This window comes from Stegostoma tigrinum, chromosome 18 (genome assembly GCF_030684315.1).
Source record: "Stegostoma tigrinum isolate sSteTig4 chromosome 18, sSteTig4.hap1, whole genome shotgun sequence".
NCBI lineage: Eukaryota > Metazoa > Chordata > Chondrichthyes > Orectolobiformes > Stegostomatidae > Stegostoma > Stegostoma tigrinum.
The window spans coordinates 17538091-17564776 of NC_081371.1; the positions used below are offsets into that span (position 1 = coordinate 17538091).

Here is a 26686-nt window from a genome sequence, read left to right on the forward strand (position 1 = left end):
AAAATAGGCCAACAGCTCTAACTTGAAACATTTATCGAGAGTCACAAAAACGCATTCATGGGATCACTTGGTTTCCATTGTGCAAGTTGACTTTTCAAACAAAGATTTATGAGTACTCTTTGCTGTTAATCAGTTCAATCAGATGCTCTGGATACCATTCACACTCACTTTTAGTTACTTCAAGTGACTCAGTTGTTAACAAACTACTCAGATTTGTGAGTAACAAAATAATAGATTTGCTGGCTGAATTCAGACTTCAAAGATTCGATTAGATTAGATTTATTCATTTGTCACACATATTAAGTATAGGAATACACAAGTACAGCAAAAAGTGCACAAAGTCACCATTCATTGGTGCCACTTGGTTACAAAACCCTGAAATAAAAGATTTAACAGAGCCAAAGTGTAAGCAAGAAAATAAAGTCCAGATCTCAGAGTCCCAAGTCCCACCTCCACAATGGTGCAGGCATTGTTCCCATCACTAGGCTACCATCAGCGCCTTACCAGCCCGCTCTCACCACCAACCATTGATGCCTCACAGGCCCGCTCTTTAAATATATTCTATCCCCAGTGAACATCGCTTCACATGTGAAGCTGCTCCATTCTCCTTATCCAGTCCTTTCAGGAACATCTTCAGCCACTTTCCCACTCTCCTGTCTCTGTGTCCACGACATTTTAACATTTGAAACATGTTAACATTTTAAAACAAATATAAACAGCTCAATGACAGAGTAATTCTGTGAATCTCAATTATTTTCCCATTTCCAGATCTACTGGGGCTCCCAGTCTCTCAGCAGATGATCAAGGTTCCAGTGTTGTCTATTATTTCACATTTAATTATTGGTGTGGATACTTATAACAAGATTACTGGTCTTAATTTTGTGAAATGAGAAGGGAGAAAGAAACTAATGTTTCATTGCTGCAGTTTTAAATGATCAGAATAGTTAAATCTTTGAAGTGATATTCATCTTGCTTTGTGTTCTCCAACAGGTGAAAGGGCTGCCAAAAGCAGGTGGCAATCTATCACACTGAATTGCGACGGCGTTGACATTTAATAGGGTTTTCAAGAACCCTGCATCATCGTGTCCTCCTTATGTACCATTAGACCTTTTGAGTTCTTTCCCACCTGAAAACTGGTCTTGTTCCAACTCACCTATGAAGGCTGGTACAAACAGGGATATGGACATTTGAATAATTGCTAAAGGGCTCATAGCTGTTAGTAGATAAATCCTAATGAGACATGTTTTTCACCAGTCATTTGTGAATTTCAGTCAAATGATTCACAGGTCTTTTAAGGTTGTGATGTAGATTCTTTTGTCATGTCAGTCACTTCACAGTGCTGTTTCTTTCTGTTCCTGGTACTAAGACTAACTCCCAATGACATGTAGCATGTATGTCTACCTGGTGAATACCTAGTCTAGCTATTCATCACTAGATCTTGCTGGAAGATATCAAATAATATCAGGTCCACTGCGCATGATCACTTACAACCAAACTCAAACCTTGCTGAGTGTCTTGAGGATTGGCGGCTTGAGGGAAATATGAAACTTCTTTAGCACAATGAAATTTTTGAAGAAGGGCTCTCACACATCAACATTCTAACATTAATTGTATATGTAGATCTCTCTATTACCCTCTACTGTCACCTTCAATGACAGGTGCATGATGCTCCTGGACATTATGTTCACTTAAATTGAAACTTTTTATTCCGCCTTTGTTGTCCTGCCCTTTTCCCTAACATAGATTCAAACTCATCTAATTCTCTAATTTCCTTCACATCTTCTCACACACATTCTTGGCGCTCACCATGTCTCTAAGATCCACTCTTTTTTCCTTACCCTAATCCCAAAAAGCTGACTATTCATTTCCCCTGCTGGCCTCTATGCTAGAGACATTAGAAACACATTCTTTCTGTTTAGGTTGTCTCTTTTCCCTGTCTTCACGCATGACCCTTGTGTGCTTTGTAAACAACTGTCCCATCTCCAACCTCTCCTTCCTAACCAACATCCTTGAACAAGGATAATGGGAACTGCAGATGCTGGAGAATCCAGGATAACAAAGTGTGGAGCTGGATGAACACAGCAGGCCAAGCAGCATCTCAGGAGCACAAAAGCTGACGTTTCGGGCCTAGAGCCTTCATCAGAAAAGGGGGATGGGGAGAGGATTCTGAAATAAATAGGGAGAGAGGGGGAGGCGGACTGAAGATAGATAGAGAAGAAGATAGGTCGAGAGGAGAATATGGGTGGGGAGGTAGGGAGGAGATAGGTCAGTCTGGGGAGGACGGACAGGTCAAGGAGGCGGGATGAGGTTAGTAGGTAGGAAAAGGAGGTGCGGCTTGAGGTGGAATGAGGGGATAGGTGACAGGAAGAACAGGTTAGGGAGGTGGGCACGAGCTGGGCTGGTTTTGGGATGCAGTGGGGGGAGCGGAGATTTTGAAGCTGGTGAAATCCCTCTCCACCTATCTTCTCCTCTATCCATCTTCAGTCCGCCTCTCTCCCTATTTATTTCAGAATCCTCTCCCCATCCCCTTTTCTGATGAAGGGTCTAGGCCCGAAATGTCAGCTTTCCTGCTCCTCTGATGCTGCTTGGCCTGCTGTGTTCATCCAGCTCCACACCTTGTTATCCTTGAACAAGCTGTTGTGTCCCTAATCCATGCTCATCTCACTCACAACACCATGCTTAAGCATGCCAACAGTGAAACTCTCCAGTCACTTCCCACTACTGCCAAAGCACTGTAATAGCCCAAAGCAAAATCACAAACGAAATCCCCGACATTGCTACTATCATGCATGATTCTTTGTTATTCTTATTACCCTGTCTGCAATCTTTAACATGGTTGACCACAGTGTCCTTCTGTCATTCCTCTCCTCTGTGGAAGTGGTGGTGTAGTTCTAGTGTCAATAGATCAGTAATCTAGGGACCCAGGCTCTATCCTCTTTGGATATGAATTCAAGTGCCATCATGGTAGAATGCCTTTCTCACAAATTCTTATTTTTCCATTCAAATTCCTTGATGGTCTCACCTCTAGCATCTCTGAAATCCTTCTAGCTTTAAAACTCTTTGAGAACACGTGCCTACCCCTGGCCCATAGCAGCTAGTGCACGGTGGATTTGAATTCAATAATGAAATCTTGAATATCAAGCAGTCTTGGTGATGGTGATCATGACAATTATTGATGAATGGTGTAAAGACCAATCTGGTTCATTCATGCCTTTAGGGAATGAAATCTGTCATCCTTACCTGCTGTAGCCTACATGTGGCTCCAGACCCACAGCAACATGTTTCACTTTTAGTGTCATCTAGAATGGTCTAGCAGGCACTCAGTTCAAGGGCAATTCAAGGTTATAGGCAACAAAAACTGGCCTTGTCAATTACAAGCTCTTCATAGTATCACAGAATCCTTACAGTATGGAAGCAGGTCATTTGATCCAGCAAATCCACACTGACTCTCTGAAGGGCATCCCAACGAGACCCACTCCCTACCCTATTCCTGTAACCCTGCATTCCACATGGCTCACCCACCTCACCTGCATATCCCCGGACACCATGTGTAATTTAGCATGGCCAATCCAACTAACCTGCACATCTTTGGACTGAGGTAGAAAGCCACGCAGATGGGGGAAGAATGTGCAAACTCCACACAGTCATCCACGGCTGGGCGTTGTGAGGCAGCAGAGCTAACCTCTGAGTCACTGTGCCACCCCTAAAAGAAAGAATTCTTTCCACTGAAAGAATGAACATAAAGTACTCATTGTGACTGCTCTGAGACGAGCATACTCTTATCCATTCAGAAATTAACAAATAGCCTGTTGTAGCTTCTCTGTCTAGACCACCATTATCTCCAGATTCCACCAAGAAGCTATTCTTGGCTGATACCTATTTCTTGCCTACCTGTTGCCACTCCTCAATGACATTATCTCAAGATGCTGAAAACACCCAGCTCCCCCACACTGCCACTTCTCCATGCCATTGCCTGCCTGTGCTCCTGTCTCAGCTCATCTGCTATTCAAATCCTCAGCCGATCAAGGCTATCCCAATGACTTCTCCCTCCAGAAACCCACTGCTGTTGTATCCTATCTCACACCAAGCTCCATTCATCCTATACTCCCTCGTCCACCAATGCCTTGTTTGAAAATTCTTATGTTTATCTTCAAATTCATCCGTGCCATCAGGCCCACCATCTCTGAAATTTCTTCTATCGCTGAAACTTTTGAGAAGTCTGCCTTCCTTTGTGTTTAGCTTCTTGTAGACACCTTGAACTCACTCAAGCCACCATTCAGTGGCTTGCATCTTCAGTGGTCTAACTCGTGAATGCTGGAATTGTCTCCACTAAATCTTTCTCTCTTGCACTTTCCCATCCTTGCAAAACTTCCGATAGCCCCCTGCACCCTTTGACAACGCTTACCTTCTCTTTGACTATCAGTCATTTTGTGCCAGTGTCAAGCTTGTGAAGTTTTACGACTTTAGAGTGTCACAGAAAGACAAGTTGCTGAAGTGGCAAAATGACAATGTTAAACTCCATTTACAAGCTCAACGAGGTTCTGATGAATAAAAGCTGCACTCTATCACGCCAGGATAGAAGGCAAATTCACAAATCGCCCTCTGTGAAAACCCCTGCCCTCACGAGTACAATAAAACTGCTATATTGGCCGAGCCTGTTATCGCATTAAAAGACATGAGAAAATGAAGCTGTAGAAGGCTAATCACTTATTCATATCTTGGCCTTTCATTCTGACGTACCATTTGTGTTTGTGCCGCTGTGGTTTGGGGCGGATGTTGCCTTGAAGTCCCCTCTCCTGGCTTCACTCCAGCGCAGTTTGCAGTTAGCACATTGTGCACTGAAAATCCCCACCCTTCTCCGCTCCCAAACATCTTCACACAAGCGGACGGCTGCAAAACGAGCAAGAAGGAGGAAGAAATAAAGCGTCATTCAAATGCAGGTACAAGTCAGAACTGTTCTCGTATCCAGTCGCAGAGAGAAACCGTCTCTCCTCAATGGATTTGCTTCCTTGATGGTGATGAAACTGACAAGTTGCTGAAATACATTTGCTGGATGAATCCAATCCTTTGCAGTGGGCTGCAGGAGCGTCTGATGACTGTTGCTGTTGGTAACGCGCTGCTGCTGTCTTCAGCGGCTGTAAGTTACGGTAGGTGAAACGGAACATCTTGTCCGCCGACACGCTGTTATTTTTCTTTAACAAATTGCTGCTTTGTGCTATCTCAAGAGGGAGTTCGCTCGGGAATCTTAGACGCTCAGGGGGGTGTCAAAAATAAAAGGCTGGGACGGTCTTGGAAGATCAGATGCTGTCACAGGGCTTTCACCTCCTCTCCCGAGCAACGAGGAGCCATGTCCGGGATGAATTTCAAGTAGGAACATTGGGATTAGATTTGTTTTTGGGACAAACTCAGCTCTTGCTCTGGCGCCGCAGTGTTGTATTAAGTGCATTGGAATGCAAACAGTTTCCAATTTGTATAAATATTGTATAATAAATCTTTTACTTTTTTTTGGTTGGGGGTGAAGTACATTTGAAAGGTCGGTCCCCATGGTCGGAGTTGAATGTTTAAAAAGTCCACATGCATTGTTCAACCCCGTTTCAGTCCTCATGTTTCCCACAGTACTTTCTTTAATTGCACTAAGGAATGCTGTTGATAGCTACTGAAGGTCTGTCAATCCAGAGAAACTGAGTGGTACAGCAAATTAACATTTCTGAGAGTTTGAGTTCAAATCCGAGCCAACCTCAAGTAAGATCACATTCCTGGGCAGGCCAGGAGAGAGAAGCCGGAAAAGGGGGACATTTGGTTCATATGGAGCCAGTTCTGGATGAATGCAGAGCTGTTGATGTCAATGCTACACTGAGACTCTGTCGGAGACCACAAGGATGGCTGCTCTGTGACCATTAATACAGCAGGGGGCACTCTTCTGAGATGCTAGGTTATAATGATAAAGGTGTTCCGGCACCCACAGAAGGAGTCAATTCGGCCCATCGTGTCCACACCGGCTGTTCCAAGGAGCATCATGACCTCGCGCCGATCTCCTTTCCAACCTCGCCCCCCAATCCTTACACACCGTTTCTGTTGAAATAACTATCCAGTGCCCTCAAGTGAACCTGTCTCCACCGCATTTCCAGTGCATCCCATTCTCCAGCTACTGCTGTGTGAAAAAGGTTCATTTCTCAGACCACCCTTGCTTCCTTTGCACATTACTAATTATTGAGAGAGGATTTTTTTCTGCATCGTATTGCATATTATCCGGGAGCACTTGACCATTGACTCATCACAATTGCTCTATTTTTGTTGGCACTGATAAGCTGCTTTCATAAGCACAATTGCCCCAATTGCTAATAATGAAGGCAGAATAAATGTATAGGTTAGGTCGTACCTTGTCAATGAGGGAATAATGACCTTTATAACTTTATACACTCCATAACGTCAGTCTTCTGTTGGTAACACAAAGTTCAACTGCACTTACAACAGCTTGTTGTTTGAATGACGTATTAAACTAAATCCCAATCTGCCATGTGTAGTGAACCTAAAGATTCTTTGTACCATTTTGTAGGGTTCTTTCAATGTTCTGGGCAATATTTAATCCTCAACTGACATTACTAAAACTCAATATACTGTCAATATCTCATTGCTGTTTGTGGGACTTTGCAGTCTGCAAACTGGCAGGTGCATTTTCAACATAGCAACACTGACTACCCTTCAGAAATACTTTGCTGGATATAAAACACTTTGGGTTGCCCTGATTTTATGAATGAGGCAGCTTACATAATTGCTGAAAGTAAGATGCAACAGAATATGGAAAGGAGGAACAATTTGGACATAAACTTCAGTTCATAAATCACATGACAACCCTAAAGTGTATATTTTCCATAAAAATAGTATAATAAGTCCAGAAAATACAGTTAAGTACAAATTCTTTATTTTTGGTACACCGTTATAAATAAAATAATGAGATAAAGCAAAAACAGATATGCTGGCAAAATTATTCAGCCTACTTTTAAAAATTACATTTTATCATCATCACAATATCCAAGGAAATTATTCACTGAGTCATTTTTGAAAGGGAGCACAGATGATAGCTTTCCACATCCTGGAGCTCCAGTATTCTGAATTGTACTTTGGACTTTTGAAGAGCACTAAATTTCCTTGATCATCTTATGATAAACATTTCTTCTTAATGAACAACACAACAGATTTGCTGTCCACTTATTTCTTGCTGTTTGTGAAATCTTGCCCTCTCATTCTCTGTAATAATACCTATGACAGTGATGCTTGACACATTTCATAGATGCAAGTCCTGCTTTCCTTAGAAACAGGATCAAGACATTACCCAAACCGATGAAAGCTTCTATTTGAAGCACCCATGTAGCCCCCATAATATTGATGCTCAACAAGTTCTGCACGTTTACAAATTCATCCTGCGTTACAGAGTCATGGCAAATCATATTTTCATCATAAAGTAACTTGTGAAAAGGATTCACCCACTATAGAGTGAACAAATAAGTGAAATACCATAAAGACCAAAACAGCAACATACGTATATGCTTGGTATATGAAAATTCAGGTCTTTAACTACAGCATTATAGCTATGCATTATCAATCCCTCAAAACCTACAAATATTTTATTCATGGTTTGATCTTTTAACCTGGGTGCTGGAAACCCAAATTTAAAATTCAGTTACACTTCTGCACCATTATATTTCCATTTGTGACAATGTGTACATTTTATGGCGAACTTACTAACACAGTACTGTCTTTGGAAATGTAAGGATATATTTCAAGAGTGTCCTGGCACTAAGTGCTGTTCTGGAGAGCTGGTGCAGGCCCTATGTGCAGAATGGGCTCCTCCTGCACTGTAATGCATCTGTGATTCCGTAATAGACTGAATTTCTGTGTAGCAAAATGTCTTAGCCTGGGCCTGAGTATGTCACTACTGTTTGGTTGCCTACCTGCACTGAGGTTTTGTCTTGATCATGCTGTTTTGCAGAGGTGCAGATTGTTTACTTTCTAATTTCTACTTACAGAAGTTGGCTGGATATGAAAGAATAGTTCACCAGCTCAAGAAAATGCATACACTAAAATAATTGAGGCACAAACAATTAAGTACTGCTTAGCTTTTTCTACCAGTATACAAAAATTTGTACTTACAAACCTGTGGTTGAGGTGATGGTAGGTTTAGGGGAATTAGATGTTCATCCATCTCTATCAGCATATGCTGTATCCCATTTTCTTCGTAGTGAAGTAGATGATCCAAAATGCAAAAGCACAGAGCTTGGAATAACAGATGTCATTAGCATGGATCAGCTTGTAGGGTATTGTCGTTTGTATATATGTAGGACAGGGTTGAGGCCAGCACTGAGCAGACCCAAACAAAGACATTACAAAGTTGGCACACTATTGAAGCATCTCATACCAAATCTCATCACAGCCATATCCAGTGTACTGCACAGCCGCAATGCTAGTCACAAAAAGGAATCACATATCCATGCAGATGACTTGACACGAAAGCATAATCGCAACCTGATATACTTCTGACTAACTCCAGTTTACATGTTATCCTTCCAGGAACATCTGATCAAAACTAAAAAGATCAAAACCAGAAACAACCTCTTAACCAAACTTGTGTGATCTACTTGGGGTACTACTACCACAACACTCTGGACATTAAAATTAGAGGGAGTAAATTTAAAACTGAAATGAGACGACATTTCTTCAGCCAGAGAGTGGTGGGCTTGTGGAATTCATTGCCGCAGAGTGTAGTGGAGGCCGGGACGTTGGATGCCTTCAAGGCAGAGATCGACAAATTCTCGATCTCAAAAGGAATCAAGGGCTACGGGAGAGTGCAGGGAAGTGGTGTTGAAATGCCCATCAGCCATGATTTAAATGGTGGAGTGGACTTGATGGGCCGAATGGCCTTACTTCCACTCCTATGTCTTATGGTCTTATGGTCTTAGCACTTGCTCTGTCTTGCTCTGCAACAGGGTGCTGCATAAGTGTCCAGTTATCTCACACACACATCTTGCGGGTTCTCAGTTGAATGTGCATTGTAACTCAACACCTCTGCTCACACTTCTCCCTTGGCTTCCTGTCCTCACAAAGATCCCTTTCCCAAACAGCTACTAACTAATGAAAATCCATCAGCTGGTTGAATTTATACATGTTGCATCTCACACCACTCTGTGAGGATCTTTTCAATCCAACTACTGCCTGTTTTCCATCCTAAATCCCCATTTGAAGCAAACTTCCTGAACAAGATTCTACCGACAGACATCCCTTGGATCAAGGAATGGGAAACTCAGGAGGTCATTAACATGTGAGATAACAAGGTGTAGAGCTGGATGAACACAGCAGGCCAAGCAGCATCAGAAGAACAGAAAGGTTGACGTTTTGGGCCTAGGGTCTAGGCCCAAAACTTCAGCCTTCCTGCTCCTCTGATGCTGCTTGGCCTGCTGTGTTCCTCGAGCTCTACACCTTGTTATCTCAGATTCTCCAGCACCTGCAGTTCCTGCTATCTCTGGTCACTAACAAGTTCATTGTGAAAAACCCCATTGTGTCAAATAGCAGACTTTGAACTACCTTGGTGAAAATAACACTTGCTATACAGGCTCAGGACAATTCAACCAGTGGGGCCTTGATACAAACCCCTTATAGACTTGTGGAGAGACACAAACAATTCTGCAAATTACTGAGGAGAGGCCCCTCTATAGATTTACAGACAGACTGATCACCTCAAATTCTATAAATAAGGAGGCTATCACTTGGCTTTGGCGATTTGCATTCACTGAATAAATAAAGTAAACTAAAGTAAATGTAAGAGCATAATCAAAGTATAGGTGAGTAATCCTTACATCAGCATTGTACAGTAACAAAGTTCACCAAAAATAGTCTTCAACACCTCATAAAAATACAACTGAAATGCTGTTTCCACTTGATTTCCATATATAGTGCAATCAATCTTCTGTCTTTACCATTTCTATCTCTGGCTCTGTCTCTCTATCTGTGTGTCATCATCCGGCTCCGATTCACCCCCTCTCTGTCACTTAATGTGTCTGTCGCTTTTTTTTGTTTTTCCCATCTGTTGTAGATATTTTCCTCCAAACTGTTTCATTTAGCAAATCCATTCCCTGAAGTGCAAAATCTTGAAGATAGAAACGGTTTGCAAACTTTATTCACAATATTTGTATGAAAGAACATTACTATGGAGTATGCAAAAAAAAGTGGTTTTAAACAAGAGTTTAAGTACAAAGTCAAGGTATATACAATTGTTATGGTGTAATTGCAAGGGTTGTGTGGCATAGTTTTTCAGTGAATGAAGGATGTGTAAATTATGTTGGATCAGAAAACGGTGTTATGACATATCTTGTCATAGCAATACAACTCTTTAATCATTGTTCCACTCTGTATCAGTGATGTTGAGGCAGAGTTTTGCTGCAGTATGCTTGCTTTGCTCCTGATAATGTGATAATTGAGAACTCCTTTCAGAGCTCACCTTGCTTCGATCTGTAAATTCAGCGAAAATTTTTCGGACAATTGGTTGTCATTAACCTTCAGGTTCAGAGAGAAATGAATGGTCTACAGCTTAACATAGAGTCACCCGTTCATAGATTTTTGAAGTAGTGATTTAATAATAGCACTCTGCCCTTTGAAGCAAGTTACTCCAGACAAGTTTGATTGATTGTTTTTTCAATTGTTTGATTTGCGATTAAGTCTGAAACAGGCAGCAGCTCACATTTATTCTAGATTTCTGAACTGACCAAGTTTTAAAGATTTCAGCACACATGCTGTAACTTAGTAATGAACCACTACCACATCAGGGATACATTCTAAGTTTGCTGGAAGGAGTGGATATTAATTTAGTTGGTAGGCTGCTGAATGGTTACCATTCTCCTGTCCTAGACACTATCGACTTCTTTAAAATTGATGACCGGCACCCATCCAGACAAGTAACAACGATTCTATTCTCACTTGAGCCTCACACATGAACAGGCTTTAAAACATCAGGGTGTAAATAACTTATTATCTAAGAATCCCTACTTACCTTTATAACCTTGGTGTTAATATGGCGTGTGTAAATCAGCTTCTCTCCAATAGTAAGGTAAAGATTGCTAATGATGGGGTTTTACTTGTTACGCATTGGCATGACTGCCACCAATTATTTGCTAGTCCAACCTGGGATTTTATTCCTGCTCCTGTTATATTTTTGGAGAACCTGTCACATCAAATGCAGCTGGTCTACAGAGGAATACTCTCTCTTTACATTGCTTCAGGAGGAGCCCAAGAGGAATAGGTTCTGTAATTGACCTTAAGGTCCATCTATTTTAGAAGTTAGATCTTATGACCTTAAAACAACAAGCTAACTTGCATCCGATTGCAAACAAATACATTTTATATTACAATGCTCTTGGCCTTGAAAATATATATGTTCTGGAACACACTGTAAACACATTTGCCATATCTAAATGATAGTTTAGATTGTTGCCTTTACAAATGCAATTTGCTTGCAGAAAAGTAAGCTGACTGACAATATTATGGTTTCCTAGTGCTCCCAAGGTCCAATAATTTGTTTTGAAATCAAGACTCAGGCCAGAATTTTTGTTGGGTCCAGAGGGCCCCTTGCCATAGGCAAAATGGCACCCAAGCCCCGATTCAGAAAGACCCTGTCCCAAGTTGGCACCCATCTATTTTTGCCAGACCCAGGTCACATTTCACTCCTGTGTGGGTCATGAGAGTGGCTGTGTACTTAGCAGTGCAGTTACTGTCAGTGAGACTTATCACCTGGGGGCAGGGGTTGAAGCCTTGCTGGTTTGCAGGGACCTGTTGGGAACTGGCTTCAGATGCAGCCTCTACATTTCTGGAGGAGAAATTTTTGTCACTTGGATTGTGCTGTAGACGAGGGTTAGCTTTATCATGCAACCCAGCCATTGTACTCCCTCTCACCGGCATGATGGCTCAGTGGTTAGCACTGCAGCCTTGCACTGCAGGGACCCAGGTTTGATTCTACCCTCGCGTAACTGTCTGTGTGGAGTTTGCACATTCTCCCCGTGTCTGCGTGGGTTTCCTCTGGGTGCTTCAGTTTTGTTCCACAGTCCAAAGATGTGCAGGCTGGGTGGATTGGCCAGGCTAAATTGCCTGTAGTGTCCAGGGGTGTGTAGAGTTGGTAGATTAGGCATGGTAACTATAGGGTTACAGCAAAAAGGTTACGAGGTGGGTCTGGTTAGGATGCTCTTCAGAGGGCTAGTGTGAACTTGTTGGGCCAATTGGCCTGTTTCCACACTGTAGGGATGTCAAGATTCTGTATCATCATCCCCTTCTACTCCATGAACTAACAGTGTTACCTCCACCAGTTACTGGGTGACATTCCTCAATTTATGACCATTTCAGAGGAGACATCCGGAATCATTAAGCTCCTGGGTGAGGATGGATGAACTGGCTTCTGTTCTTCATTCAGCCACTCCCTGGCTTGGTTGCAACAAGGTTAATTGTAAAAGAATTCCCTTCCCTTCTGAATGCCCGTCTCCCAGATCAAACAAATTTTAAAAAGGGGCCATTTCAAAAAAGCTATTGTGAGTTAATAATGGAATGAGTTTCTTAGTTATTAAAATACAAGAAGAAACTAATAACAAAACACATATATACATATAGATTAGGAATAAGTCTTTTCTCACATTTCACTGTGTGGTCATGATTCTAAAGTGATTATTATCAATTTAGCACTCAATTAGTATTGCTACTGAGCCCCATTTTACAACTTCTTTCAATATTTTCACTAAGAAAAACATCACATTACTATGTCATCAAGAACAAGAGTTTCTGTCGCTAAGATACTTTTTACTACTCTTCTGATCATTTTAGCTTTCCAAGCTAAAGGTCAACATTTACTATTCTTTCCCACAACATGTGTCATATACTTCCCGGAAATGGTGAGCCCATCACAGTGATTCACATAAGTAGCACCACTTAAAATCAATACGTTTCATGGACATCTCTCAATAATTAAAACTTCAAAACACAACGCTCCACTTTTAATTTTTTCAATTTTTTTTGTTTGCCCAAATAATATCTTCCATGTTGGGATCTTTCATAAATGTACTCAACTATAAAGGCTTCAAAACTGGCATCTGGCCTCATTTGGGTATGCAGTTCATCTGTCCAATTAGAGTTTGCAAACCTTCCATTTCAGTTTTGGAAACTTCTGCATCTTTTTCCTGAATAGCAATGGGGCTAACATTTTCCAACTAAGATTGCAGATGCAAAACGAACTTAATCCATTCTCCCTGATTTCCAAATGCCCAAGAAGCTTGACTTCCAATTTTGAATTCTGCTTTAAACCTATTTATAGGCAGGTTTTCAAATTCACTGCTACCACTGCACACATCATAAAAATGCCTGAAAGCTGTTTATCATGTTGCTAGTAAAACATGACAGACTCAGCCTTGACCTGAAGACAGTCCAATTTTAATAAGACATTCCTGATTGTGAAAGACCAAACTCAAGAGACGTCTTTAAGCCAGTATGCACATGTATTTAATTTCCAGAGAGTCCCCACTGTGTCTGCTGCCTGTTATAAATGATGACAAAATACCTCTTACCTCACTGGATCCATATTCCTCAATGGTCACCTTCCCTGCTCACAGGAGTGGTTATCCTCTGTCACCGCCTTTCGGTTGCTGCGGGTGGATGAAGGAGTTTGTATAGGTTTCCAATTGAGCAGCATCCCTGGGCCCTGCTCATTGAAGTGGGGTATAGACCTTCCTGCTCCTCCCTCAGTTTCTCTTCAGTCAGACAATGTGGACTGAGAAATATAAAAATGAAAAAGCAAGTATTTGATTGTCTGTGTAGACAAACCATGTACTCTATCTAATCAACGCTTTGCAAGTTGGGAGGGTGCAGGTCAATGGGAGTGTATTAGTGGGAGGTTTGTCTGGATTTTGTTCCATCCTTTGCGTGTTGTGCTTCAAACCATTAATTATCCTATTGCCTTGCTCCTTCTGAGGTATGCTGATATACCATGACTATCATTCCCATTCAAAAGGTCACAGAATCACAGAGTCTGTGTGGTGCAAAGGGAGGCTGTTTGGTGCATTGAGTTACAGTGAGTCCTCTAAATGAGTGCATATGAGTTAGTGCCATTCTCCTTCTTTAACCCCCATATGCCTGAATACTTGTTTCCATTTATTTGGCCCTCATTCTCAAAATGTAGTCCCATGTGCACTAAACACTGGCTCTAAAATCATTTTTTTTTCGTCATACGTGACATTAGATCAAGCTGGTTATTTCAACTGAAGTGAGTAAGATAATCTCTCAAAGTCCTTTTCAGTGTAACACCAGGCATTGTTGACTTGCCTACTCAGTGGAGACCTGCTAAAATGAGCTATTGGATTCCAGCTTCGCAGGGGTTAAAGGTTGCAAAGAAATAATTAACTGTTACTATTGGTCATTTCCCTCCAATTTTCTGCTGTCCTGCAGGGGTATTTTTACCTGTCATGAGGTCCCATAGTGGCTGACAGTCCCTAGCTACTCTTCAAAAGAACTGCTCTCGAAATTTGAGTTATGAATGTCAGCACTCTGTTTACTTTTAACTATGAGGGAGCTCACAGCAGCACCCAATGTTGCTTTTGTCCAAAGTCAAATTAAAATAAACGAACATGAAGCCAGTTATGTCTGCAAGCAAAAACATTAACACAGACTCCAAGAATCTTCCATACGTAGACAGCCCTAATTGTTGTCATTAACACTTGCTGTACCATGAAGAAAGGTGATAGAATCACACCTCAGAATCTCCTATTGCTGACCTTTTTCTATTCAGTGGCAGAGCAGTCAAATATATCCAATTTGTATACAAAATAAATTGCTCTGTCGCATCTGTGACAATCTTTATGATCGTTGTAAGCAATTGAAAAAAAGTTTCTTCATTGTTATTCTATGCTCGGGTGAGGGTTGGAGAAGGTTTGTTAATGCAGGCTGGTGAAAAATGGGTGAGAGCAGGTCTCCATTTGTTCCCTATCACAGTGACGTTGTGGTATAATTTGTTCAGTAGCTTTCCAACATCAGTGGAATTCTTGGCTTCAGGGGAAATAAAGATGGAAATTGCTGAGGCACTAGCTCTAATCTTCCAAACGTCCTTTGATTCAGTAGCCAGGCCAGGACAAGAAAATTCCAAATGTTACAGCCCAACTTGTTTGAAAAATATCGTAAGGACAACGTCACTATGGAAAGGATAACAGCCTTCAATAGTAGTAAGGCACTTACAAGCAATAACACTGCACAAAATGAAGAAGTACTTCAACAAGTGTGGATTAATTAAGGAAAGCCAATGTGAAATTGTTAAGGTTAAATTACGTTCTACTAATTAGCTTGGAGTTTTTAATGAGACGAATGCAGTTGATGTAATGTGCATGGACTCGGAAAAGATATTTGATAAAGTGTCACATATTGGCTTGTCGTTAAAATTAAAGAACATGGAATAGAAGAGATGGGGCAGCATGGATATGAAGTTGGCTGACTGAAGATAACAAGAGATTAGTGATAAACAGTTGTTTTCAGATGGAAAAGGGAAAAAAGTGGGGTTCCCTTGGGTCAAAAGCAGGACTGTGGCTTTTCTTCATCTCTATCATCAACCTATTACTTGTATAGAGCACAACGTCGAAATCTGTATTGACACAGAACCTGGAGGTATTGTGAAAGGTGAGGTGGATGGTGATAGATTTCAGAAGGACATAGAGAGACCGATGGAATGGGTCGAGAAACAGGCAGATAAAATTTATTGCAGAGGAGTATTGAGTGATACATCTGTAAGCAGAATAAGACAGGCAGTTCATGCTTTAAGTGGGTCTGCAAGTGTTACTAATGATGAGTCCCTTAAGCATAATCCACTTTAATTTTGCTATATAGACTTGTGGATACAACAGTCAGGATCTCTTAGGAGTGAGATCTTTCATCTATTCATCCCCAAAAACTTTGTAACAATGTCTAATATGAATCAAAGAGATCGGGAATAGCTTGCAAATCTGGTGTAGAGTGGAGGTGATTCTATGATTCAACGAAGTATGTTTTTGCTGCAAGTTCACACCATTTCCAAACAGTACAAATGGGGTAAACTGAAGTACAAGATAAGGGAAGTCTACCATTTAGCTGAAGGCCTATCAATAGCAGACTCCACTGACATTTTTAGAATTATATGACTTCTTTACTTTGTATACATTAACTTGTTATTTTCAAAGTTTACACACTTTCTTGACTTGTTGGGATGTTGCTAAAAGGTATAAATGTTAATGTTTCTGTATAGTTTAGAGGTTTGATGAGGCCAGAATTATTCCTTGGTACAGTGGCGATTGGGTTGAGTGAAAGACTGTTGAGTTCCATGGAAACTGGGTCTTATTCTTCCAGTTTGGACTTCCACCACTGTTTGTGATGAAACTGCGCGACTACAGGAAGTTAAGTTCCTTTGTTATTCAACTGTGGGTGTTGAGCTGAATTTAGTCTGTAAATAATTAAGTACAGTCAAGTTTCCCAGCACGACTGCTTGAATTTTTAACCATCTTTAACCTTGAAATATACTAAAGCCTTCTGTAAATGTTACGTCAATGTTCAAAAGAATCTGCCGGCAGTAATATATACAGTAGATTCTACAGAGCTGATATATTGAAAATAAGCTGAAATCTAAATATATATTAAGAATATTTAAAATGAAAACTGCTTGCCAAGAAATGGCAGACAAATGCTGGTTGAAATTTGTTAACTATTCCCATGATCACTCAGATGATAAATGCACATTTTCACCTTGAGAAGGTGTGGTTAAGTGTGATGTAAAATTATACTGAAAGTCCATGATTATAATTGGTTAAGTTGCATTTTATTCTAAACTGGGTCAAGAGTTTTTTCTATAAAGAGGGAAGTGGTTTTTTTTGACATGACTGTTAAGATTGTAGAACTTTAAAATTGCGGAACTAATCATTGGATCATTCCTATTCCGTCTCTTTCTCCAACCTAACTGCTTCTTTCTCCAATATAGTGTCTCCCATGAGTTTACATTACTTTGTCCAGTCTCTTACGATGGTTTATGGAAAGGCAATAGGAAAGGTTGGATTCGAGACATTTTGACCTTTTTCAAAAATACAAACAAGATACATAGAATGCAGTCTTAAAGAACGATATTTAAACATGACTATTTAATTTCACTCTTATAAAATCCTTCTTAATATTCTATACAATTTGTTGTGTGCATCAACAAATGTGAATATTTCAATGTGCAGGGTGTTACTATGTTTGACTGTATTCAATATTGCCTAGGGCTTGTTGCAAAATTTTTAATAAGTCACTCAGGACAGTTCAAGCATTACTGTGTGGGAGGGAAACAGACAGGAGTAGATTGTATGTTAAGCAGTGTTGCTGCTAAGCTGTGCTGCTAAGAAGGAAACCACTGTCTTTGTGACTAGTGCTCAGGGATGTCCTTGGGGTCAGTAGCTGCAGCCATGTGCTGGAGCTAGTTGAGTGGTGGACAGAATTGTTGCAAGATCTGTACAATCTGTCTTGATCATATTTGCTGTTTTTGTTCCCTGAGAGGTACTTGATCGTAGTTTGTTACCAATATTTGTCTCATGTCAGTTAGAATATAATTTGTGTGTGTGTGTGTGTGTATGCACAATATCCATCCACATTATTATCATGTCACAACTTTTTCAGGTTACAAACATCCAATGAGCACAAAGTCAGGCTCATTAGTTCTCATTGTTTAGCTGCTAGGGGTGCAGGTCAAAATGGTGTGCATTGTGTATGTGTGCAGTCTGCCACAAACCACATTGAATGCCATTTTGGTGACAGTGTTAGCACTGTGCAGCTAACCTCTGTCAGATGTATGCACAGAATGCAGATCATGATGTAAGTGTGCAATGCCGATTAAATGCCAGTTCAGTGTTCCTGCTAAAGTCATCTTTTAACGCATGTTCAAATGTACGAGATTAACAACAGTGAGGAGAATTTCCATTTGCGCTACTTAAAGGGATAATTAACAGCTTACAGGACAGTTGTTGTTGTGATTCTGTAAGTGTTTGCTGCTTTCTACATTTCTTTCAACTACAAAAGTCTACAGGATTTATTGTAGTAGAGTCAGAGTTTCTGCTTACTTCAAGAATTCTGCAGAAACCAATTGCTACTGGACGGAATGCATTATTTGGCATTCCCCTTGGAATACAAGAGTATTGAGCCAAGGAGCAGAGGAGCAGCTGCTGGTTGATTGAGGAATAAGAGGAAAGGGGTGAAGGGCTTTCAGCAAGAGGCCATATCTATCCCTATCTTTAGGGACCAATCTCTACAACTGAACGTCGGTGATGAATGCTGTAAGACCTGCTGTAGCCACCGCTGCAACCTTAGAGCAGGATAAAGCCACATCAACTATGGTGGTGACTGTAGCTATGAGTATTTGTTGATACATCCAGCATCTTCCTGACAGAAGCTGCAGTTATTTGCAATGGGTGGCTGTTTGCCATCTATTGTTGCCTAAATGAGGTCACTGAGAGCACACCATCTTTTTTACTCTCTCTTGCCAGAAACCAGCAGGTGGAATGAGTGTGTGGCTTTGCTAAGACTGCTGGTTTTCCCATGGTGCAGGGTGCCATTGACTACAAGTCCCCAGTACCAGAACTGGACCATATTTGAGTTCCGTGAGTCAGTGTGAATGTTTAACATCTTCATGGATGCCTAAAAGTTGATAACCCTCATTGAATGAGTGGTTATAAGACATGTACTATAATCAAGAGCCTGTAGATCTGCAGGTTTTCTTCTTTAGGCCTTTATAAACCTGGCAAACACAGCAGTAATTCTGCCAACTCTAACAGGTTGACACTTTGGGTGAACTGAAGAAGCTGCATGTTGAAATTACTACAATTGTTTTTCCACATAGCAAGTTGTTAGGGAATGGAGTGCATTGCATGGAAATGTGATGGCAGCAGACTCAATTGAGTCATTCAAGAGGCTACTATATTTTATTTTGGATAGCAGTTGAGTGCTGGGTTATGAAGCAAAGCCAGGAGATTCGCACTAGATACTAGAGCTGGATGAGATAATAGTCAGTGCAGACACAAAGATGAATGGTTTTTTCTGTACCTTAATCATTCTGTGAATGCAGTGTGAATACCATCAGAACTGTATTGTAACTTATAGAAACAATAGCATGCATTATCCTAAAGTTCCAGTGGGGATACTCACAATTAATAGCTGTAAGTAAGCTCGTAAAATTGCCTTTCAGAGAAACGTTTTACACAATTGGGAAAGCTCTCCTCAATTGGGATTATAACAGAGAAGTGTGAGATTAAATTTAAATTATCTTTGATTTAGGATTGAACTTGTTCAGAGTGCACAACATAAGGATTGAGTAACTTCCAAAATAATAGATTTTTTGCGTTTTATGGAAGCAGTAATTTTTTAAAAGAAGAATTGGGAAAACAAGCTATTGCTTTGCACAGGCACATGATTTTTAATGTAGATGCTGTTTTGCATTTATAGCATGATAAAGGACCCACCTCATTTCCTTTCAAAATTGACAATAATCTGATTCCTCTAATCTTCATTCAGGTTGGGTGTTGGCTGCAACATCAAATTTCTATATATTTAAACATTGTCATGTTCATGTTCGCAAGGAAGGCAGTATAGGGTATTTATTATTTGCAAATTTACGAGGTTTATGAAATGGAAGCTGTCTTATCTAGTCAACAGTAGACAGAAGGATTTGGCCTTTGAAATTTGGTAAAGTTTTCTTTTTCAGAATATACCAGGCAGCTTTGTTTATTGGTATTTTATCTTATTGCAATGTATTTTCATGCCGCATATTCATTGATAAATACTATGTAGAGAGCAAGAGTAAGTGAGGTGGGTGTGCAAATAATTCTGCAGATTGGTTTGAATGCTTAGTTGTGAATGGCAGGATGATCTGCTGAAATTGTCTGGTGACTCACTGTCTGGTATATTTTGACTGTTCAGCATAGCTTCATGAATTGTTTTAGAATGAATGAAGCATGTCTCTTGATGGGACACTTAAGTAGGAAATTCTGCAGTTAACCAAGAACAAGGTACAGCTTTTAGGAAATGTTTTCTGATCCAACCATTTAATGAGTGCATGATATCTCCTCTTCTGCGAGACGGACGATTATCTTGCAACTGGTATTGGAATTTTTTTTCAATTATCTTGAGAACTAGGAAGGGAAATTTCACAGCTTTTATATTTGTGGATGCTTTATATGTATGAATGTAATAAGCAGAGTAAACCTCATAACATAAGCCTTTGGAAGGACAACTTTCTTTTATTTTGTATTTTATCTAGTTCTTAACAATCTTTGTGTTAGGAAATAGTTGTGCAAAATAAACTAAATGCAGAATCATTATTAATAGTTTATTACCCAAAGTAATTGGAAGTGCTAATACCAATGTGTATTCCATCCGGAACAAAAGTGCTGGTAAAACAAATCAGGAAGCTCCTGTGGACAGAAAGAGGAATAAAGTTAATGCTTCAGAAGTCGTCAGCTGCAGGTTTGTCCTTGTGCTGAGTTATCTCTGAACCTTGACTTTTTCCACAGACCTGCATTCTTTCATTTTTATTTCAGATTTCCAACATCTGCACCATTTTTATGTCCATTGTAAAGAGTAGGCAAGCAATAGATTTCATCCGAATCATCATAAACTCCAGCACAGTCGTGAGATTAATGGGGAACTGTCTACTCAGATTCTTATGTGCACCTTCCTCATGCTGTAGGGAAGAAGGTTTCTCTGGACCACAGCCTATCACAGTCTGTAGAGGCAGCAGATGTGATTTTAAATGGAAAGCAACACGAGACTAAGGCAGAATCTTGCTCACCCATAAACAATGTGGGCAAAGGTGAGACAATTGGGCAAATTGGGTCAGATCCACTGTAATGAGGCTCTCGACGTTGAGAGCATGAGGTCCCATTCTCCAAGCCAGAGTGTTGAATGGCAAGAGAAGAATCTCACCAGTGACAGGCTTGTTTGCATCTATTAGCAGGCATTAGCATCTCATTATTTGCTAAACTCACCTCATTAAGATGCTTTTACCCATTCTCCCACCCACTGGATAGAAACTCGACGATGCCATTTCCCATGCTGCAAGTCAGAGCAGGACCTGGGTGTCTCCAGCTCACCTCTCACTCCTCCTCCATCTAGTCCAACCTTCCCCAACACATAGGGTGTGCCCCACCTGCCGCACAGATGTGAGCATCAGGCATGTACAAGCCTCACCGTTCCCTCGTGGCACATCTCTAACCCATTCACAGTGCTCTTCACCATTCCAACGCTGTACTTTAGAGTGCACTGATACCTTTCATGGAAATGCTGCTGCTAGGACACTGTGCTCAAGGACAGGCACCCATCCCTCAGATTGGGCCTAGTGCATCTCGTGGCTTCTTGTACTCTATTAGCAGCTACACACTTACCACCTGCATGAATCTCGATCTTGCCATGCCTTGCCTTTAGTGCTTTACTCACTCAGCCAGAGTTTAAAGGTACCAGTACTTTCGTCTTGCCATGTTTTTAAGGCACAGACACACAGCTTCTCATAGTTGTCAGCAGTGATCCTTCAGGGCAGGCAGGGTTTGGAAGTGGTACTTTCTTCTTTGGGGAGTTCAGATCCTGGCTGCAATCCCCCCTTGACCGTGCCACGCAGCTTTAGGAATCAATCCCACTCATGGCTGCAATGCATAAGCAGTGTATTGCTGCCTGGAATGATTTACCCCAGATGCAAAGTAGCAGTCACCTCCCAAGTTCCCATAGTTTCTACATAGTACAGGAGCTGCTGACTTCATACCTTGGGTCATAAAACATCTTGAAGTGTAAAGGATTGTGAGCCTTTGTACCCTATTCTGGTGGTTGAAGTTAGAAAGAGATTGACTCACACAGCTGATGATAAACAGTGACTTTATATTGAGAAGGGTAAGGACTTATTTATAGTGTCCCCAATGCACCTTCGGATGGTGGTCGTCCATTCCCTCCTGCTATGTTTCAGTGTAGTCCCAGGCTCTGTCTGCTATACAGTGGAGCCCATCAGACAAGCCCGTGAGTGCTTGTACCTAGAGGCTCCAGACATACTGAGTGCGTCCTGCCCAGAGGCATGTCCATCCTACTCGTCTTGAAGGCTGATGTGGGAAGCAGGCAGGAAAGAGGTGGAAGGTTTGGCTATACTGGAGTGTTGTGAAAGGAAATTTCTGGGGCTCCTCTGCACAGCTGCATCCACCAGGACCTCCCAGTCCCTGTCAGCAAAGTGGGTGCCAGTTTTCCTCTTTCTGCCCTGTCCATGGCAGTTCAAACAAATTGCACATGGCAGTTCCAATCTGACAGCACTTGACCTGGGGCACAACTGCATTTTAAAGATGGCACCAGTGCCCAGAATCTCAGGACGTCCCAGCAATGGAATCCATCAAACAACCCCGGGAGTGTTTGTGTCAATAGGGCCCAGACATAATCGGTGTATCCTGCCCAGTGGCATCTGCATTCTCATTGTTTTGAACTTCCACTGCTGGTGAGAGGGCAGAACTGGTGCATGGAGTAGCCATTGGCTATGGTGTAAAGCCAAGCTGGGGAGTTTCGGAATACAGAGCGAGCAGCTTCAGTAGGCCCCATGGAGAGAAACGCTCTGTAAAACTTGCCAAAATTGACATTTTGATTAGTGCTAAAATTCAACCCATTCATTCTTCAGTCAATTGCAGGGCTATTTATTGAGCTGTAACAAATTTATTTAGGTATCTAAAAGTTTGAAAATTCCTGAGGTTTTTTCTCTAAAGTTTCTTGTAACGATGGGGTTGTCACTTTACTAGAATCACAGATCCTGAGTCACGAGGCTGGATTGTAGTTTAGTATCAGACCTTGATAGGCTGGAAAATTTGTTTAGAAATTTAGTACAGTGATGAGGATTGGTAGAAAGCATACTGCTATTTTTATGAACTTAGTGGAGGCTGGTAGCTTAATTTTTTTTCCAGAATCTGAAAACCTGGGTATTCACTACAACAATTAAGCAACAATATTCACTGTTTAAATCAGAAGTATTTAAGACAGACAAATCAAAACTAATAATCACACTATCTTAAACAACCAGTTATGTTAAAGATTAAAAGTACAAAGATCACAAACACTTACACTTCAAAACATGTTTCTCAGTACGACCTTCCATCTACATCCAGGTAACTTACAACTCCAATAAACTTATGTCAGGTACTTTTCTGAAACTGAAACGTTAATTAACTACTTAATCTGAACAGAGTTTCAAGATTCAATAAGGGCTGAGATTTCTTCAGGCCTATGCTTACTTCCCTTCATATCTTCTCCAACCATTCCTTAGTTACAGACTCCCAATTTAATTCAGGCAGTGCAAAGGTGTAACACATAGCCACCTCAGATCAGAAATCCCCTTGGTTCTAATGTTCTTTAACTCTAAAGTTGAACCAATATCCTATACAGCCACAACATGACCTCCCGACTCCCATACGCAATGCATTGACCAATAAAGGCAAGCCTACCAAATGCATATCTACCAGTGACTCCACTTTCACGAAACTATGAACCTGCACTCCAAGGTCTCTTTTTTTCAGCAACACTCCCCAGGACTTTACCATTAAGTGTATAATTCTTGCTACGATTAGCCTTTCCAAAATACAGCACCAGACATTTATCAAAAAGAAATTCCATCTGCCATTCCTCAGCCCATTGGCCCATCTGGTCAAGGTCCTGTTGTACTCTAAGGTAACCTTCTTTGATGTCATGTGCAAACTTATTAACCATACCTTCTATGTTTACATTGGAATCATTTATATAAACGACAAGAAATAGTAGACCCAGCACCGATCCTTGTGGCACACCATTGGTCATGGGCATCCAGTCTGAAAAGCAACCCTCCACCACCAGATTGTGTGCAATTCTGGTCTCCCTGCTATCGGAAGGATGTTGTAAAATTTGAAAAGGCTCAGAAAAGATTAATGAGGATGTTTCCGGGGTTGGAGGGTTTGTGCTACAGGGAGAAGCTGAATAGGCTGGGGCTGTTTTCCCTGGAGCATCGGAGGCTGAGGGTTGACCTTATAGAGGTTTGTAAAATCATAAGGGGGCATGGATAGGGTAAAGAGGCAATGTCCTTTCCTCAGGGTGGAGGAGTCCAAAACTAGGGAGTATAGGTTTAAGGTGAGAAGGGAAAGATTTAAAGGGGTGGTGCATTAATGGAATAAGCTGCGAGAGGAATGGGTGGAGGCTGATACAGCTACAATATTTAAAAGGCACCTGGTTGGGTACATGACTAGGAAGGGTTTAGAGGAATATGGGCCAAACACTGGCAAATGGGACTAGATTTATATAGGATGTCTGGTCAGCATGGACGGGTTGGACTGAAGGATCTGTTTCCGTGCTGTACAGCGCTACACCTCTATGACTCTTTGGAGTCTTGTATCCAGATCTCGCTTTCTCTCTGTTCAATGGCAAACCCAAGTCACTGTTAAGAGTCTTTCAGATAATAATTGGTTTAATTTTTTAAGACAATACCCATCACTTCAAATTAATTCAGCTGGACAGAAATGTTGTCTGTTCTGTAGCCAGATTGTTTTAATCTAAACTCAAATTATGTGAATACAGAACCATCTCCAACAAATTCCTTTCCCTGTTAATTAGTAAATTTCATACTGACCTTTTCATTTCTATTCTTTGTCTTCAGGGCAACTTGGTCACATGATGAGTTACTGGAAGACATATGCCTTACAAGAAATCTTTGAGAAATCCAGCTTCTGAAGGGAGCACAATCCCAGAATTTAACAGTTTTTTTTTGTCCCAAAACACTACCATGGTGAAAATAGGCTGCAAGTCTACAATGCACGGCAGATTTTTTAAAAATTATTCATTAACAAGATGAGGGCTTCACTGGTTAGACAACATTTATTGCCCATCCCTAACTACTAAGAGAGCAGTTCAGAGTCAAGCGTATCAGGTAAGGATGGCAGTCTCCTTCCCTAAAGGACATTAGTGAACCAGATGGGTTTTCCCCCCAACAATCAACAATGGATTCACTATCATCATTAGATTCTTAATTCCAGACATTTTTATTGACTACAAATTTTGCCATCTGCCATGGCAGGATTCGAACCTGGGTCCCCAGAACATTATCTGGGTCTCTGGATTAACAATCCGGTGATAATACCACTAAGCCATCACCTCCCCATATATATCACCATGTTTTTCTGACAGAAAGTACATACCTCTGAGCAACATATTTTTTGTACCACACAGCTGATTGGGTAAATGCCCATACCTTTGAAAATTCTCTTGCAGAGCTGTAAGTAAGCCAGATGCAACAGAGCCTATGTTATACATGGCATGTCTGGGTTGCTGTATGGCTACATAGTTTAGAGGGGCCATTGCTTTTAAGGCCGCTGATGGCTAGCAAATTTTAATTAAGACTTTCTGGGTCAGTAATACCTGTGGATTGACACGAGCAGATGGGGAAGGAATAACTTGTCACACATCTAACAAGTCTCTGATCTAGCTTCTTTATCCTACTCCTAATCTTTCGCCTTCTTCCTCATGAGATGAGAGAAATTTTCGTAGGCTTATCGGCTGTTGCCAGTGCAAAACTGTATTTTGATCTGAATGACATTATTAGCAAATTGACCTTCCAAAGTGCTAAACAGATCAATATGCAGCACTTACAGTCGTTGGAGTAGATGCACTAAATTACCTCCTCAATGTGGTAAAAGCCAAAAGAACCACAGATGCTGGAAATCAGACACATTCTGGGTCCAGTGACCTGAGGAAGGATCAATAGACCTAAAACATTAACTCTGACTTGTCTCCACAGATACTATCACACCTGCAGTGATTTTCCTTCAATTTCTGTTTTTGCTCTTCATTATGGTGTTTGTCTGAAGGTTGCCTTCATGACCATTCATGAACTGCTGGTCATTATTTGGGTAACAACTAGCTCCTCACCATGGACCCCAATTAAATGGGTAGATCAGGTGACTTGTTTCCTTAAAGAGAATTGGAGGGGTTTTTTTTCTTTGAACGATAATTGGAATGCAGTTTTTTTGATAGTGCACTTAAGGTGGTAGCTATTAAGAATGCCAACAATTTGGACAAAAGTCCAAAGAAAGCTATGGCTTCCTTACAATAATGGGCAAGGCCTGACACAGCATTTTGAAATGTCTAAATATAAAGTGTTTTAGTATTTTCATCTACCTTAAAGAATAACTCATGAACTTGTCTGGCAGAGAGATTTAGCAATTTCTTGACACTGGATTTTGAGTTTTGTTTCATTAATAGAAATAGAAGAAAGTTTTGCGTCCTTTTTTCTCTATCTTGCTAATGTGGGAGGTTCTGAAGTAATGTAGATAATTTATTTTCAATTCAAAATGTGTTTGTTGTGGGAAGTGCGAGTCTCAGGTTATCCTGTACTTGAGGCAACAAGAATATACACCATGACCAGAGAAATCACACTTTCACATAGCTGTGATAATGATTTCGACACAATATGTCATGGTCTTGGAAACACACAGCATTCATTTCAATTTGCAATGATGGTAAATAATGAAAAAATTTAGATCTTTCAAGTCGATGTGTAATCTCAAAAGCAGAAAGGGGCCAAGGATTCTTCCTTCTATCATCTGAACTGCTGTGAGTGCACATGGGCTTGGTTTGTCTGTCAGTTACAAGT

The 26686-nt window shown here is 40.9% G+C and overlaps 1 protein-coding gene across 2 annotated transcripts in view; it reads left to right on the forward strand.

The window, feature by feature from the left end:
* Window positions 1-4781: 4781 nt before the first annotated feature.
* prr5b (proline rich 5b (renal)) overlaps window positions 4782-26686 on the forward strand; it is a 106752-nt gene continuing 84847 nt past the window's right edge. The window contains exon 1 of one of the 2 annotated variants that reach the window (XM_048548559.2): window positions 4782-5147. The gene's annotated coding sequence lies outside the window, so the exon portion shown is untranslated. Of the gene's footprint in view, window positions 5148-16442; window positions 16461-26686 lie in introns of those variants that run through there. The other variant, XM_048548556.2, reaches the window with a different exon arrangement.